Raw genomic sequence first — 15,424 nt, 5'->3', positions numbered from 1 at the left:
GGGTCATTCCAGAATAGAGGGGCCAGACAAAAGTGGAAACGACCTAGCTGATCAGCTGGCCAATACCAGAGTCATCCAGGGGGACATCCTTGAGATTGAGACCCGGTTGGGGGAAATCCAGGTCACTGCTATCACTAGGTCTCAGACAAATGCTCACAATGAACTCTCAACTGCCCAGTGGAGTAAGGAGACCCCTGATGCTGATTTGATCAAGGCACAAAAAGGGGATCCGATTATTAGAAAATGTTATCAACACATTGAGGAGCCTGAGAACTTGCACCTGATGGATACCGACTATATTTTGGAAAGAGGACCTCAGAGTGTTGATGAAGTGCCCCAAAATGTTCAGAATCCAAGACGGTTTGTTGGTAAGGAGATCCATATCTGGCTGTGACCAGTGGGTGGTCCCTACCTCATTCTGAAGTCTGATGCTAAGTCACGCACATGACATCAGGGGTTTCACACTACTTTAGAAATCTTGCAGGAGGTTGCATACTGGCCACACATGGCGCAGGACCTCGACCAATACTCTAATGGGTGTCTTGTGTGTGCAAAATCTCTGCCAATTTCACCCACACATTTAGCTCATCTCCAGAAGAGGGAGATGACACTGCCTTGGTCAGATTTACAAGTAGATTTCATCGGGCCTGTTATTCGCTCCTCTAGGGGGAACAAGTACATGTTAACAGTCAAATGGGTGGAATGTCTGCCAGCCCCAAATTGCAAGGCAGAAACAGCAGGTGCCCTGATGATCAACCACATCTTCTCGTGTTTTGGCCTACCCCAAAGCATTGAGTCAGACCGAGGTAGTCACTTCACCAGCAAAGTGATGACAAAGATGTGGGAGATATTTGGGGTAAAAAAGGAAACTTCACATTGCATATCGCTGTCCTCTAGTAGGGGAGTTGAGAGGCACAATAAAACCATTGTGAGCATTCTAAAAAGGTTTGTGGCAGGTTTGGGGCCAAGTTGGGACATCTGATTACCGCTTGTCCTGATGGCCATGAGATCTACACCTTCTTCTGCGCCCACGATGTCTCCATTTGCGCTGATGACTGGGCGAAGGATGGTGCTACCTCAGCAGCTGCTCTTAGAACACAAGAGCAGACACTGATAAACGCCTCCACAACACATGAGTATGTTGAGGATCTAAGAAAACACCGTCAACATGCTTTTGTGTATGCTCTGAGGAATCTGGAAAGATCTGCAGAGGGGATGAAGACTCAATAAGACCTAAAAACCACCAAAAAAGAATACCAAGTAGGAGACAGGGTCTACTTGTACAATTTCCAACGGAACCAGACCAAGGAACGGAAATTTCTCCCTCGCTGGTGGGGACTTTTTGAAATTGTAGATAGAATTTCACCTGTCGCCTACAGAATCCGCATCCCCAAAGGAGAACTGACAGAAGAGAAGTGGGTCCATATTAATCAGTTAAAATGTTGTCACCCCAGGCACACTTTGCAGCAAATAAAGGAGACCTTTGGAGAATGAGAACCAGACAAAGAAGAACCAGAAGGGAACCGATAGGTTATGAGGTATAATTCTTTAACAAGGAGTATGTTTCTTCATTGTTAGGAAAAGGAATTCCCCAAAATTCTAGCCAAATCCATAGTTATTAATGAGAGACCTTGCCATGCTTATCCACCTTCACATTGTGCTCCAGCAGACAAGAGCAGTATTCCTGAATGACAGGCTGTTGTTCAGATCTGAAGAAACAAAAGAAGCTTTACTTCAGCTACACAGGAAACACTTTACTTTTTGGCTACAAAATGTCAAGGATCAATGCGTCAAAAAGGCCCTGGCTTTCTGGGCCTATGTCAATTTCAGTGCATCTGTGTTTTAACCCATTGCTGCATACAAGAAGCTAACTCTGGCTACAAATTACGGGAATTCAGATGGAAGAGAAAAATCAAATTTTCAAGGAATTGTAGTCACCACATGTTTAAAATGTACTTTTGAAAACTAAGTAAAACACTTGTTTAAAGGTGTACGTTGGATAAGGCCCTGCCCTTATATAGCAATGTGAAGGGGTTTTGTGCTGTGAAACAGTTCTGGGATATCTTATTCAAGGGTTTATTCTGATAGTAAAACAAGTAAAAATAAGGAATTAAATTGCATTGGTTGCAGTGGGGGAAATCAGCCCAAACAGGTTTCTGCTTGGGGGTTGCCAGCAACAGAAGGTCCCTCACAGTAGATGCTAGAGCACACAAGTGATAATTGCTACCTTGGAAGACTTTCATCTGGGCTGGGCTGAGGCCTCTTACAATGGAAGTTCCGGGACACCAACCTGTGAAGTGGAAGCGGCTGTAAACCTTCAATCAAACTGGGGAAACCCCTCCCCACACTGGGCTGAAGTGACAGTTGGAGGAAGCTGAAGAGAAATAAAATGGTCCCGGTGAAGGACAAAGGATGCCCATTTGTTTATTAAGAAACTTTGATGACGGTTATTTTTTGCAACAGAAATTCGCAGGAATTTTAAAAGTTAACAGTTTTAATGTAATTTTGTGGGTTTTAATTAAGACGTTGTAGCCTTCACTGCCATATAGGGAACAGAAATGGCAGAGAATGGGGTATTCCAAGGAAGGTGTACATGATGCCAATGTAAATTTCAACACTGACATGCCTAATGATCATCCATACACACGTGTAAAGTTATAGAATTTTAGGCTGAATATTTCACACTAAAAATGTCTAAAAATTTGTAGAAGCGCAAAACAATGGGCCTCATACACAGATGACGGTGTTGCTGCAGGAATCCACCATTGTGAATGGTGGAATTACCGCCCCATTCCAAGGTTGGCGGGGTGGTAATTCCCCATTCACCATGGCCCTTCCCCATTCCCATTTGAGCCCCCAGAGGGTTCAAATGGGAATGGGGAAGGAGCAAATAACGGTACCGCTATTAGCGGTACCGTTATTTGCTTTGAAGTCCCTCAGCTTGTCCCGTCCTTAACGTGTGGTCTGACCACACGTTAAGGACGGGACCCACTGAGGGGCCTCGTAGTAGGGCGGTAAGGGATTACCGGTGCCGGTAATCCCTTACCCCCATCTGTGTGATGAGGCCCAATGTCTTACAAATGGTAGAGTTGGACTGACATGTTCTGCATAAAATATGTAACCTACTTATGTAATTTGTTAAAAAGCCCCAACTGTACAAATGTGCCATTTATGGCAAAACTGAATTGTAGCTAAAGTAACTGTGGGAGGTTCTGGACATTGTAAAACTCACATCATAAATCTGACATCATGCCCTTGAAACCCAATTAGCTAGGAGGAAGGCGGTAACTACCTCCCCTGACCAATCCAGTTGTTTAGAGGCGTGCTTAGCTAAGGCTGACCTGCCGTATATTTCTATGATGTCACCATGCTCTCTAAAAAGGGTGGCTGAAAAAACTCTAGAGAGACTCTTTCCTGAATTTCCTGCGCCTGCGTTCCTGATCTTCTACATTCATCTTGCCAGATTCCAGATCCCACTGCAAAGCCAAAGATAGCAGATTCCAGATCCCACTGCAAAGCCAAAGCCAAGCATAGCTGATTCCAGACTCCACTGCAAGGCCAAAGCATTGCTGACCATCCCAGCAAGGACTCAATCCAGAGATCCCAGTAAGAAAATCCCAATAACAAAAGGGAAAAGCTGTGGTGTTCTTTTGGGAAGAATCCAGAAACCAGACTGGCTTTTTTCCCACTAACTGCATGCCCGCTGCAACCCTGCCATCCAGCTGTCCTGATTATCCGGTGACCAGACAGGCCCAGCTGTTGTTCTGCTAGGAGAGTCTGCCGCTACCTGGTGACCCGAGCCCTGGAGTCCAGAACCTGGTTGACTGTTCCTAATCCCAAATATAAGATCAGACTGTGAGGATCCCCATCCCATAATACATAGTCTACCCCATCTTGACTTTTGTCTTTGTTCCACTCTCTAAGCAACCCTATCCATATCCTGATAACTTGTCTTTATGGTAAAACTGAATTGTAGCTAAAGTAACTGTGGGAGGTTCTGGACATTGTAAAACTCACATCATAAATCTGACATCAGGCCCTTGAAACCCAACTAGCTAGGAGGAAGGCGGTAACTATCTCCCCTGACCAATCCAGTTGTTTAGAAGCGTGCTTAGATAAGGCTGGCCAGCCGTATAATTCTATGATGTCACCATGCTCTATAAAAAGGATGGCTGACAAAACTCTTGAGAGACTCTTTCCTGAATTTCCTGCACCTGCGTTCCTGATCTCCTACATTCATCTTGCTAGATTCCAGATCCCACTGCAAAGCCAAAGCATAGCTGATTCCAGACTGTGCTGCAAGGCCAAAGTATTGCTGACCATCCCAGCAAGGCATCAATCCAGAGATCCCACTAAAAAATTCCAATATCAAAACAAAAAAGCTGTTGTGTTCCTTTGGGAAGCATCCAGAAACCAGACTGGCTTTTTGTCCATTAACTGCATGCCCACTGGAACCCTGCCATCCAACTGTCCTGATTATCCGGTGACCAGACAGGCCCAGCTGTTGTTCTGCTAAGAGAGTCCGCTGCTACGTGATGGCCCAATCCCTGGAGTTCAGAACCCGGTTGACTGTTCCTAATCCCAAATATAAGAGCGGCCTGTGAGTATCCCCCATCCCATAACACATAGTCTACCCCATCTTGACTTTTGTCTTTGTTCTACTCTCTAAGCAACCCTATCCATATCATGATAGCTTGTCTAGACTGCTCCAGTTTTCTGTACACCCTATTCTTGTTTCCTAGTGTTAGCCCAACTCTTTTATTCACCTCACCTTGTAACTCCTTAGTAATATTTGGAGCAATTTAAATTAATTCCCACATAGACCAGAACCCGGCGGTAAAAGATTGACGTCGCAAATCAATCTTTGAACGTACCGTGGCTTTCTTTAACAATATAGTCTAAATAATTACATTTAAATAAAATTTGCCTTTCATTTTTAAAACCGAGTTTCTCTTTTTCACTGCTCTATTTTCCTAAAAGCAAACCTCCTTCTACCTTCCAAATCTCTCTCAATTCACCAGCTATAGCCCCCCTTTCACCTCCATATTGTCCCTCTGCTGTGCATCTATTACCCTGCCCAAAAACCGCATTCCGATTCAGTGTTTTTCACCCATTTGTAGGAAAAACCTTTTCTTACCCATGTGTGATTTCGGTTGCACTGGGTTTTCAATTTCAATCTGTTTCGTAAACTGTATGCTTTTGTGATACCTTACCTTATGGTTGATAGTGACATAACATCCCTGATACTGTGAAAAAACATATGTATATCATTATTTAAACACACATATAATTAATTATTTGTCAAAATCCGAGTGTCATTTTAGGCCTTTGTGAGGGAAGGTCGGATTTTGATTCTGTTTGCTGCCTCTTATCCCTGACTACCTGCTGCTTCTTTCTATCCACTCAGAATTTGAATATTGGTGGGTTGAGGGATCATTGCAGGGGGAATCCTTACCTTGGGTGCTATCTATCCTAATTCAAAAAGGGCTCCTATTCACTTGTGCTTTCGATATGGTCTACTAGAAGGTTAACCAAGTGCATTGCTTCCATTTTGTCATTATCATTGGTGATTTCTGCCCAATATTAAGATTTGTGTTATTTTTGTGAATTTTAAAAATAAATAAATATTGTATTTTCATCAACCGGCCTGGTTCATGGTCCATTGTGACCCGGGGTATTTGTAAAAGGGGGTGTGAGATGGGACGGGTACAGGCTCAATTTGAATTAATTGAAATTAAAGAAAAAGCATTCCTATTAAGCACCACATCCCAGGCTATGACTAAGTGTCCTGGTCCAATGTGTGACGCCCAATTGCAATCCTTAACAAGTTTTGACGAGACTTTCATAGACCGGACTTGCCTAGAAACCTTGTCTGAGGAGAACATTGGAAAGGCAGAGAATGAGGGTGGAGAGGTGGCCGAAGACGGGCCAGAGGAAGAGCCGGGAGTAGAGGGAGGTGGAGGAGAGGAAGAGAGAGATGACAAGATGTCCTGAGTTTTATAGATGAAATGAGAAGCCAGCGCCGTACCGAGGGCTTGGGAGGGGACAGGAGAGGTAGAGACTGTAGCAGGATAGGCCAGCTCATTGCATATTTTAAAGAGTTCGGGTGAGTTGTTAGATGCCGCATAGACGCGGGCTTGTATGTGGGTTCTCTTCTTGGTGCAGTCAGAGAGACGGTATTTCCTTTGGAGCAGGCGGCAGGCCAGTTTGTCAGAGGATGTACCAGAAGCACAACATTTCCTCTCAGCCACCCTTTACTTGTGTTTAAGGGTGACAAGGTCTGAGTCGTAGAATTGCACTTGGCTTTGGGCTTCAAGCGGATCCTCAGTACAGGAGCAAGAACATCAAGAGTATCAGATATAGCAGAGTGGAAAATGGAAAGGGCTGTGTCAGGGTGTGAGCTAGCCAAGGGGAGGAGGGTGAGAAAGCGGCGGGAAAAGCCTCAACTGACACACGCTTCATGGGTCGGATAACTGAGAAGGTAGGTGGCAGTGCTGAGGTTGGCTTAACCTGAGTAGCAGAGAAGGTGAGATGGGAGGAAAGGAGAAAGTCATCACTCCAAGAGAGAGGAATGGTGAGAGGGGTCAAAAGGGGAATGTCTGAAGAGATCAGAACATCCAGAGTGTGCGCTGCAAAGTGAGCAGGGCCAGAGGGGAGAATAGAGAGTGAGAGAGAGTCACAAAGGTCCCGAAAGAGTCCAGAGGAAGGACAGGAAGCATCCAGGTGGATGTTGAAGTCTCCAAGAAGGTGAAGTTGAGTGGTTGAGACCAGGAGGGACGAGGAGACGTCTGCCCACTCAGAGAGGAAGGAGGAGATCTGACCAGGCGGCCGATATATGGAAGTCACAGTAAAGGGGTGGCTAGGAGAGACAGAGAGCCTGCAGACGAGGCATTCGAAAGAGGAGTAGGACTTTGTAGGAATGACAGATGCAGGAATCCACTCAGGGAAGATCAGGGCTACACTCCCACTGAACGGTTAGATCTGGGCACGGAAAGGATCTTGTAGCCATCCGGAGGAGAGTGTCAAAGCTTGTGACAGAGCTGGCCATGTACCATGTCTCGAAGTTGCTCCAGGAGGTGGCAAATGTCAGAGGAGCGTTTGGCAGCTGATCGAGAGTTAAGGGTGGCAATATGGAGAAGGTTGCCATCCTTGAAAGACTTCCGGGAGGGGTACAAATAAGAAGTATGCCCTGCGGAGGTGTAGAAGAAGCCCGAGGGGTGGCAGAAGAGGCGGAAAGAGGAGAGGGCAAGGTAGCCAGGGAGGAGACAGCAGGGGTAGGCGAGGAAGCCATGGAGGGTAGAGACGGGACAGCAGGAGAAGAAAGGAAATTGATAAGGCGCGGGAAACGTCTATCAAAGAGGAGAAGGTTGGATTGAGGGCCTTGGACCAAGCAGGTACCATTCAAGTAAACATTAACAATGACCTTAAAGGTGTAGAAGGAGTCCAGGAGGACCTCCCACCGGGTGCCACCATTAAAGGGAGAGGAAGAGAAGGGAGAGAGCACAGAGACCATATGTAGAGTCCATAGGTCTGGCGAGGGAATGACAAAGAGGATGTCAGTGAAGGTTTGCCTTAGAGGAGGCACTGGTAGGTGTCAGAGATAGGGAGAACTGGGTTGGAGACCAGGATGTCCTTTTTAAAGTTCTTCCAACCAGATTTAGTGAGGAGAGCAGGATAGTCAATATAGAAGCAGTTAGAAAGATAGAAGAGACAGAGAGCACCATAGAGTAGGTAGGGAGAGGAGAGAAGAGAAGAGGAAGGGGTGGGAAGGGGTAGGGGAGTATACTAGAGAAGGACACAGGGCAGGGTGCAAGCAGATGAGACAGAGACGAGACCCGTTGACAGTTGGACAAGACAACAGGCGATTAGATAGTGGTAGAAAGGTTCGGTAGATGAGTGCTTGTGCTAGGGGGCAAAGCCACAGAACGGCACTACTTTCACAATGCAATTTTAAAAACAGAAGAAAACACACCTAATTTTGAGAGTCCTGAATAGAAGGGGAACGGCCTAGGTTTCACAATGCAATTTAAATACTTTCACAATGCAATTTTGACTACAGGAGAAGATGCACCTAAATTTGAGACTCCTGAATAGAGGGGAAAAGGCCTAGGTTTCACAATGCAATTTCAAATTCTTTCACAATGCAGTTTTGAGTACAGGAGAAAACACACCTAAGTTTGAGACTCCTGAATAGAGGGGAAAAGGCCTAGGTTTCACAATGCAATTTAAATACTTTCACAATGCAGTTTTGAGTACAGGAGAAAACACACCTACGTTTGAGAGTCTGCTTTATGGTCAGGTTTGCAGGGTAGAGTGAGGTTATAAACCTAACCTGGGGCACTCCTACCTTCCTTAGTTACTACTGGTTGACGGCTGGCAACTGGCTTCCCCTGCTGACACCTGCAGACACTGGTGGAGCTGCCTCTGTAGGAGCTGCACTAGGCCTAGGGGCCCTTAGCTGCAGGTGCTGCTGGGCAGAGGGCTGCCCAGGGGGGATCGTTAAGAGGACACTGCAGGCCAATGGGAAGGAGCTGGGCGGGATGGGAGGTGCGTGGAAGGGTGAACACGAGGAGGGGGTTGGAGGGAGAGCAAACACAGTCAAGGAACACAAAATCGTGGGAGTGGGGAGGGAAATGGGCTAGGACACGACTCACTCTGCAGGGCACACCCTGGATGTTCTTATCTCCTCAGACCTTCCCTTCTCTAACCCTCTCACCACACCTCTCTCTTAGAGTGGTCACTTTCTCCTTTCTTCCCACCTGTTTCTCTCTTCCCTGCAGGTCAAGCTGACTCCAGCACTGCCACCTACCTTCTCGGTCATCCGACCCATGTAGCGTGTGTCAGTTGAGGCTTTCACCGCTACTTTCTCTCCTCCTGCACCTTTGGCTGACTCACACACTGGCACAGCCCTCTCTAACCTTCATCTCTCCATCTCTAATACTCTGGATGTCCTTGCCCCTGTCATGAGGATCCGCTTGAAGTCCAAATCCAAGTGCAACTCCTGGTATGATTCAGGCCTTGCTGCGCTTAAACGCAAGTGTAGTGTGGCGGAGAGGAAGTGGATGGCATGGATACACCGCCTGACAAACTGGCCTGCCGCCTGCTTCAAAGGCAGTACAGACTCTCTGTCCTCTCTTAAGAGAGCCTACATCCAAGCCGGCATCTCTGCAGAATCTAACAACTTGGCTGATCTTTTCAAAATCTGCAAGGAGCTGGCCAATCCTGCTGCAGTCTCTACCTCTCCTGTTCCCTCATAGGCTCTCTCCCTCTCTTCCTGTACCTTCTCTTCCTCATCCTCTACCACTCCTGGTCCGTCTGAGGCCGTCTCTCCTCCTCCTTTCTCCTGTTCACCCCTGACGATATTTCTAGACAAGTCCGGTGTATGAGTCTCATCAAAGCAGGTTCTCCTCTGCCCATCCAGAACAATCAAGGAACATATTGACACCCTTGCTCCACCCTTGGCTGATTTCTGCAATCACTCCTATGCCACTAGAACTTCTCCTTCCCCTTAAGTACTCTCTTGTGCACCCCCTTCTAAAGAAGCCCTTGGACGATCCTTCCTCTACGGCTAACTATCGCCCAATCTGCATCACTACTTTCCTGGGCAAACTCTTTGAAAGGCTAACCATCTCCCAGCTTAATCTACATACTGAATCTGTTGGTTGCCTCCATGACCACCAGTCTGGCTTCAGAGCTGACAGATGCACGGAAACTGCTCTCCTGAACACTTGTGAAGACTGGCTCTCCAATCTTGACTCTAATCTCCCTTCTTTCCTCATTCTCCTGGATCTAACCTCTGCTTTTGACACAGCCAACCATGCCATCCTGCTCAATCGTCTCTGCGACAACCTTGGTATTACTGATCAGGCCCTGGCCTGGTTGATCTCGTTTTTCACTGACCGACCCTCTCAGGCCCAACTGGGGTCTTTCCTCTCTTCTATCTCTCTCTCAACTTGTGGTGTCAACCGCTACCTGGCACCTCTTGCCCACCGAATCGCTACTTTATGATCCAATTTTCAATGTTATGCGGATGATACTCTGCTCTCTTTCAGGTTCCCCTCAGCCCCTTCTGCTTCTTCTCTCATACCAGACTGGCTGCAATTCAGGAATGATGTGCCGCCAATGATCTTTTCCTTAATGCCAGTAAGATGGAGATCCTCCTCATTGGGACACCCGCTCCCTCCTTTCCTCGATCTCTCTCTGGCCGCCCACTCTGGGTCCTCTTCCTGTTCCTTCCAGTGAGGCTAAGAACCGGGGTGTCATCTTCAAGTCCACCCTCTCTTTCTCTCCACACATCTCTGACGTCTGTAAGAAGTCAAACTATAGGCTGCACCTCCTTAGAGGTATTCTTCCTTTCTCACTTTCCCTCAGAGGCTCACTGTCTCCAGAGCTCTGGTCCTCTCTAGGCTGGCCTATTGCTACAACCTCTTTCTAAATCTTCCTGCCTGACCTTTACAACTTATCCAGAACAGGACTGCGAGACCTGTCCTTGGCCTCAAGCCCAGGGATTGTATCTCTGCTCTGCAAGGATCAACTTCAAGACTCTCTGCATCATTCACAAGGCTTTCTGGGGTTTGTGACCACTCTACCCCCAACTTTCTCTTCCAAAACATCTTCCTTCTCGAGCTCTCCATCCATCCACCTCCAACTCTCTGAGGGTCAGACACTTCTCCAAGCAGAGAGTTGGGGGAAGATCTATATCCTCGGCTGGTGTCCCTCTGGAACAGCCTCCCTGCCTCTCTCAAACTTGAGCAGACCTCCAGTTCCGGAAGCAACTCAAGACCTTCCTTTTCACTTTCGCTTTCTCTCTTCCTCTCCCCTGCTGATGCACCTGACTGCTTCGCGCACTGGTCACCTGGTCACCCTCTAAACTCGGGCCCAGGTTACTGCCTGTCCAGTTGCCCTTGCACTGCCTCCGGGCTCTCCAGCACTTAAGGGTCTATATATGCAAACCTACCTACAGTCCCTTCTCATTGCACTGAGTCACCCTCTGGCTGCACTTGTGAGTTAACTGCACATCCTCCTTCCCCTCCCCCTGGCACTTCTCCCATTCCCTCTTCCCCACACTTGCATGATCTCAATGATACATGGCCTAGTAAGATCAGTATTTTGTCCTCCCTTTATTTCCCCTCCTTGTCTTGTCACGCCTAAAAACACATGTGTACAGGCACGTTATAAATGCCACATCATATATCATGTGTCAGGCAATACACATGTGAAAAGTGCAAGGAAACACACACTACCACTAACACGTGTCACAGCTCACAAAGATGGCCCTGTCACCTTCATGAGAACTCAACAAGGCCCTACAGAGATCGCCGACCAACAACTACGATCCTGCAACCTGTGGCATCATGATAAGTGCGAAAACAGCACACACACATTACACATTACAGACACATTACCGTAAGAACCCCATGTGACACATGCACCCAGGAACTTGGGTCTGTGCACCACAAAACAAGTTAAACAAAAGTGAATGCACACAGTGCCAGACTCCCTGCCAAACGCCATACCACATGTGACACCCTGAGTGCCCCTCAATTACATGCACAGGGTATCCACCTGGCCTGCATAAACTGCCGCCCACCGGGAAACACATCCTCAAATTGTAAAGACATGCATTGCAACAACTAAAAGACAGTGGAGATCCATGACAACCATTTATGGAATCAGAAAACAGGCATAGACCACCCAGTGCAGAAGGACCACAGGGTGCAAGAGTGAGACATGACACAGATTGAGAATTGCCTAGGAGTGGAGAGTAGCACAACACAGAGACATAGAGAGAGAGGGAGGCAGGGAGAGAGGGATAAGTGAAAACCATTGCAAGTAGTACACTGTCTGGAGTGGAGATGGGGATGGACATGCCCAACATCACTGTGGGTGAGGGCAAATAGAAGTTGACCATGGGAGGATGATAGTGATATCAATACCTCCGGATGTACCATCATGGCATGAGATCACAGAAGGCACATATAAGGAAAATATCCACGTGTAGAAGCCATGAAGGACTAAAGTGGTGGGAGGTGAAGGACAGACTGGCAAATAATAGGCACATGTGAAGGGTAAATCAGTAGCCCTACCTCACACAAACCAAGGAAAAAACCCACCATGGCATGCATTACACAAGACACATGTAGCCCACTTCCACACAACTAAGGCACTGAAAGCATATACCCATACCCTACATCAGGCAACATATACCCCTGTTGGACAACACAGCAAATGGACATGCAGTTGTACATTCACCACCCAACACACCACACCCTGAGTGAGACTGCCCCGGTAAGTGTGCATGGATTCCAGGTGTCACTTGAACCTAATAAAGGAAAACCAGATAAAGCCAAACAGTGGGAAGTGGAGGATGTCAGACACGCATGAAACTACATTGTGTCGATGCAATGTACACCAGCAGAATGTGGCAGTACACATGAAGTAGAAATTAAAACCAGAAAAAATATAATACACACCAGTGATGATAACCAACATTACAAAAACATGCACAAAAATGGCCACAACTGAGTCATCAGAGCCCATGTCATGAAGCACTACAGTGTAAGTTGTGCTTACATGCCTATGAATGTGAGTAGGCTATTGTGACATCAACGACCCACAGATCGGGGGACGACACCCAACAGAATGGCTAACCAGATGGGGTTCAGGACGCAGAGACTACACTACCGTTGTTGCATGAGCTTCTCACACTCGGGAACCTGTCCAGCATTATCACAGAAGTGCTGCAAATGTTGCAGGGAAGGACATTTTCAGTCGGTTTGCAGAGAAGGAAGACCATTCCCCACCTTACATCTGAACATCCAACCTCCAAGCAGGACATACAGCCATCCATCGCAGCCCCCAGCCTACCAAAACCGATTGAACGTACCCTACTACCAAGGCCAGCGGCGATACATCATAACAATGGAGGAGACTTCCCCACAAGACAGCGAACAGGGCTATGACCCGTATGACCAGTACTCCTGAATCGGAGATGAATATGTTGAACCACCAAACGCGTACCAAATGTATGGATAGCAGCACCATTTCTTCCAGCAGCAAGCAGGGGATGAATACTACAAAAGTTACCTGAATGAATACGTCAACCCCATCCAGGATGACCATGAAGCAAGAGAAGCTCCCAGGATAGCAGTAAATCTGGGCAAAAAACGATTCTGTTTTGTCATTGACTCAGGCGTGACAGTCAACATAATAGGGGAAGAGGAGTTCCTGCAAATGCCGGAGAGGCCCGAACTCTCCAAAGCCAACTCAAGGATCTTCCAATGTGGAGCAGCACTATCATTGTACTCAATCGGACAGTTTAGGAAATGCCTGATACACAATGGATTAACATTGGACACTACCATCCACGTCATACGGAGCCCCACGAAAGGCCGCTGTCTCCTCAGCTATCAGTCAGTGTGCTGGCTCTGGCTCATTGACATCCAGTACCAGGAGGGTGAGGTGATTGAGTCGACCATGTTTGCCTGGAACATTGGAGAATCAGTGGGCACAAAAAACACCACCCCGAAAGAACGAAATTACATCGCAATAGATACGATCTTGGCCAGATTCCCAAACTTGTGCAGAGGCCTAGGGAAGTTCAAAGGGGCATCTGTAAGATTATGCATCGAACTAAAGTGTCACATTGGTCCCTCAGCACCCCAGAAGGGTAGGGTTCCACCTCCAAGAGGCAGTATCAAAAAGAACTTCACCAGCTCCTCCGCGATGGTATCCTTGAACCAGCAACGGGTCTCACTCCTTGGGTATCCCCACTAGTCATCGTACCAAAAGAGGGAGGACGCTTGAGACTATGTGTTGACATGAGAAGGGCAAATACCACCAAACAGCGGGAAAGGCATCCAGGTTGTGCACCGAGGACATGATTGTGCTATTAAACAAATCAACCACAAGTGAAGAGAACACACAACGCAGACTCATCGTCGCCTACGCGAGCAGGGCCTTGTCAGTCACGGAGTCAGTATACGCACAAGCCAAGAATGAGAGCTTGGCAGCAGTCTGGGCATGTGAACATTGTCACAATTTTGTCATTGGAAAGAGGTTTACGCTGGTCACCGACCACCAAGCACTGCTTTCACTCTTTGGAAACCCTTGCACGAAAATGCCACCAAGGATAAACAATGGGGCATCAGATTGTAGGAATACGACTACACCATCGTCCACAGACATGGAGGGGACCAAAATCCAGCTGACTATATTTCCCGTCATCCATCCGGGGCACCGAAGACTTGCAAAGGTGACGCTGACTACATTGACTACATAGCCGCCAATGCCCTACCACCCATGCTGTCGTTGGAAACCTTTGCTACGGCATCGGCAACCGACCCTTCCATGGCCCTAGCCATCAGCTTCACATGCAAAAACAAATCGAAGGATTACCGCCGAGCGGTCCAGTGCCACCCTTGGGTGTGCAAGGAAGAGCTGGAGAGGCTGGGGAGAGTGCATAACGAGTTGGCAGTCAAGGACCACTCCATTCTGCTGAGAGTTTGTCGACTGGTTATCCCTGGAACACTCAGGGCTGAAGTCATCAAAACAGCACACAAAGGACATCGGGCAGAGGACAATAGAAACAGCTGAGGTGCCAGGTATGATTCCCGATACTTGATTCGCTAGTGGACAGGTGGGTCAAGAACTGTTTGCCCTGTTAATGTACTGCACGAGCGGAAGCCCCCATCCCGCTTCAACAGACACACATACCGGATCGACCATGGGATCGAGTAGCTGTCGACTTCTATGGTCCAATGGAGTCAGGGGCGTACCTTCCAGTATTTATTCATGAATACTTGAGATTTCTCATCGAAAGAGGTTGACAACAATGGCATACCCCAAGGTAGCCGCTACCTTCGATGAAGTACGTATCGAATGGGGCATTCCACGGTCCATCACGCCAGATAACGGACCCCCATTCAACAGTCATGAGTTTGCAGCATTCGCAAGACCAAAACATCACCCTTCTGTGGCCACAAGCCAACGGCATGGCAGAACAATTCATACCATCAATTAAAAAGACAATCTATAGAAGCTGCCAACCCACACCAAGCACTCTGTAGGATGTTACAGGACTATTGCAACATGCCCCATGAAGCCACCAACAAGACACCCACAGAAATAATTATGCCCTATCAAGTCCATACCAGGATTGTGAGAGACACCAGTGAGCAAGAGAAGGGTGGTGATGAAATCAGAAGGAGAGACACACTGAGAAAGGAATGCGCAAAAGGGGATACAGACAGGAGATGAGGAGCGATACCTAAAGACTTCCAAGTCGGAGATGACGTCCTAGTTCAACAGATCATGACCAGGAAGACAGATGCGAGATATTCACCAAGCCCAATGAAAGTGGTTGCAGTAAAAGGGTCCATGTCACAGCCCAACACTTGCCACATAAAATAACAAGGAACAGCTC

This window comes from Ambystoma mexicanum, chromosome 1q (genome assembly GCF_040938575.1).
Source record: "Ambystoma mexicanum isolate Mex_15411 chromosome 1q, UKY_AmexF1_1, whole genome shotgun sequence".
Classification (NCBI taxonomy): domain Eukaryota; kingdom Metazoa; phylum Chordata; class Amphibia; order Caudata; family Ambystomatidae; genus Ambystoma; species Ambystoma mexicanum.
The sequence above is the reverse complement of the archived record's forward strand: the minus strand, read 5'-3'. Positions refer to the sequence as shown.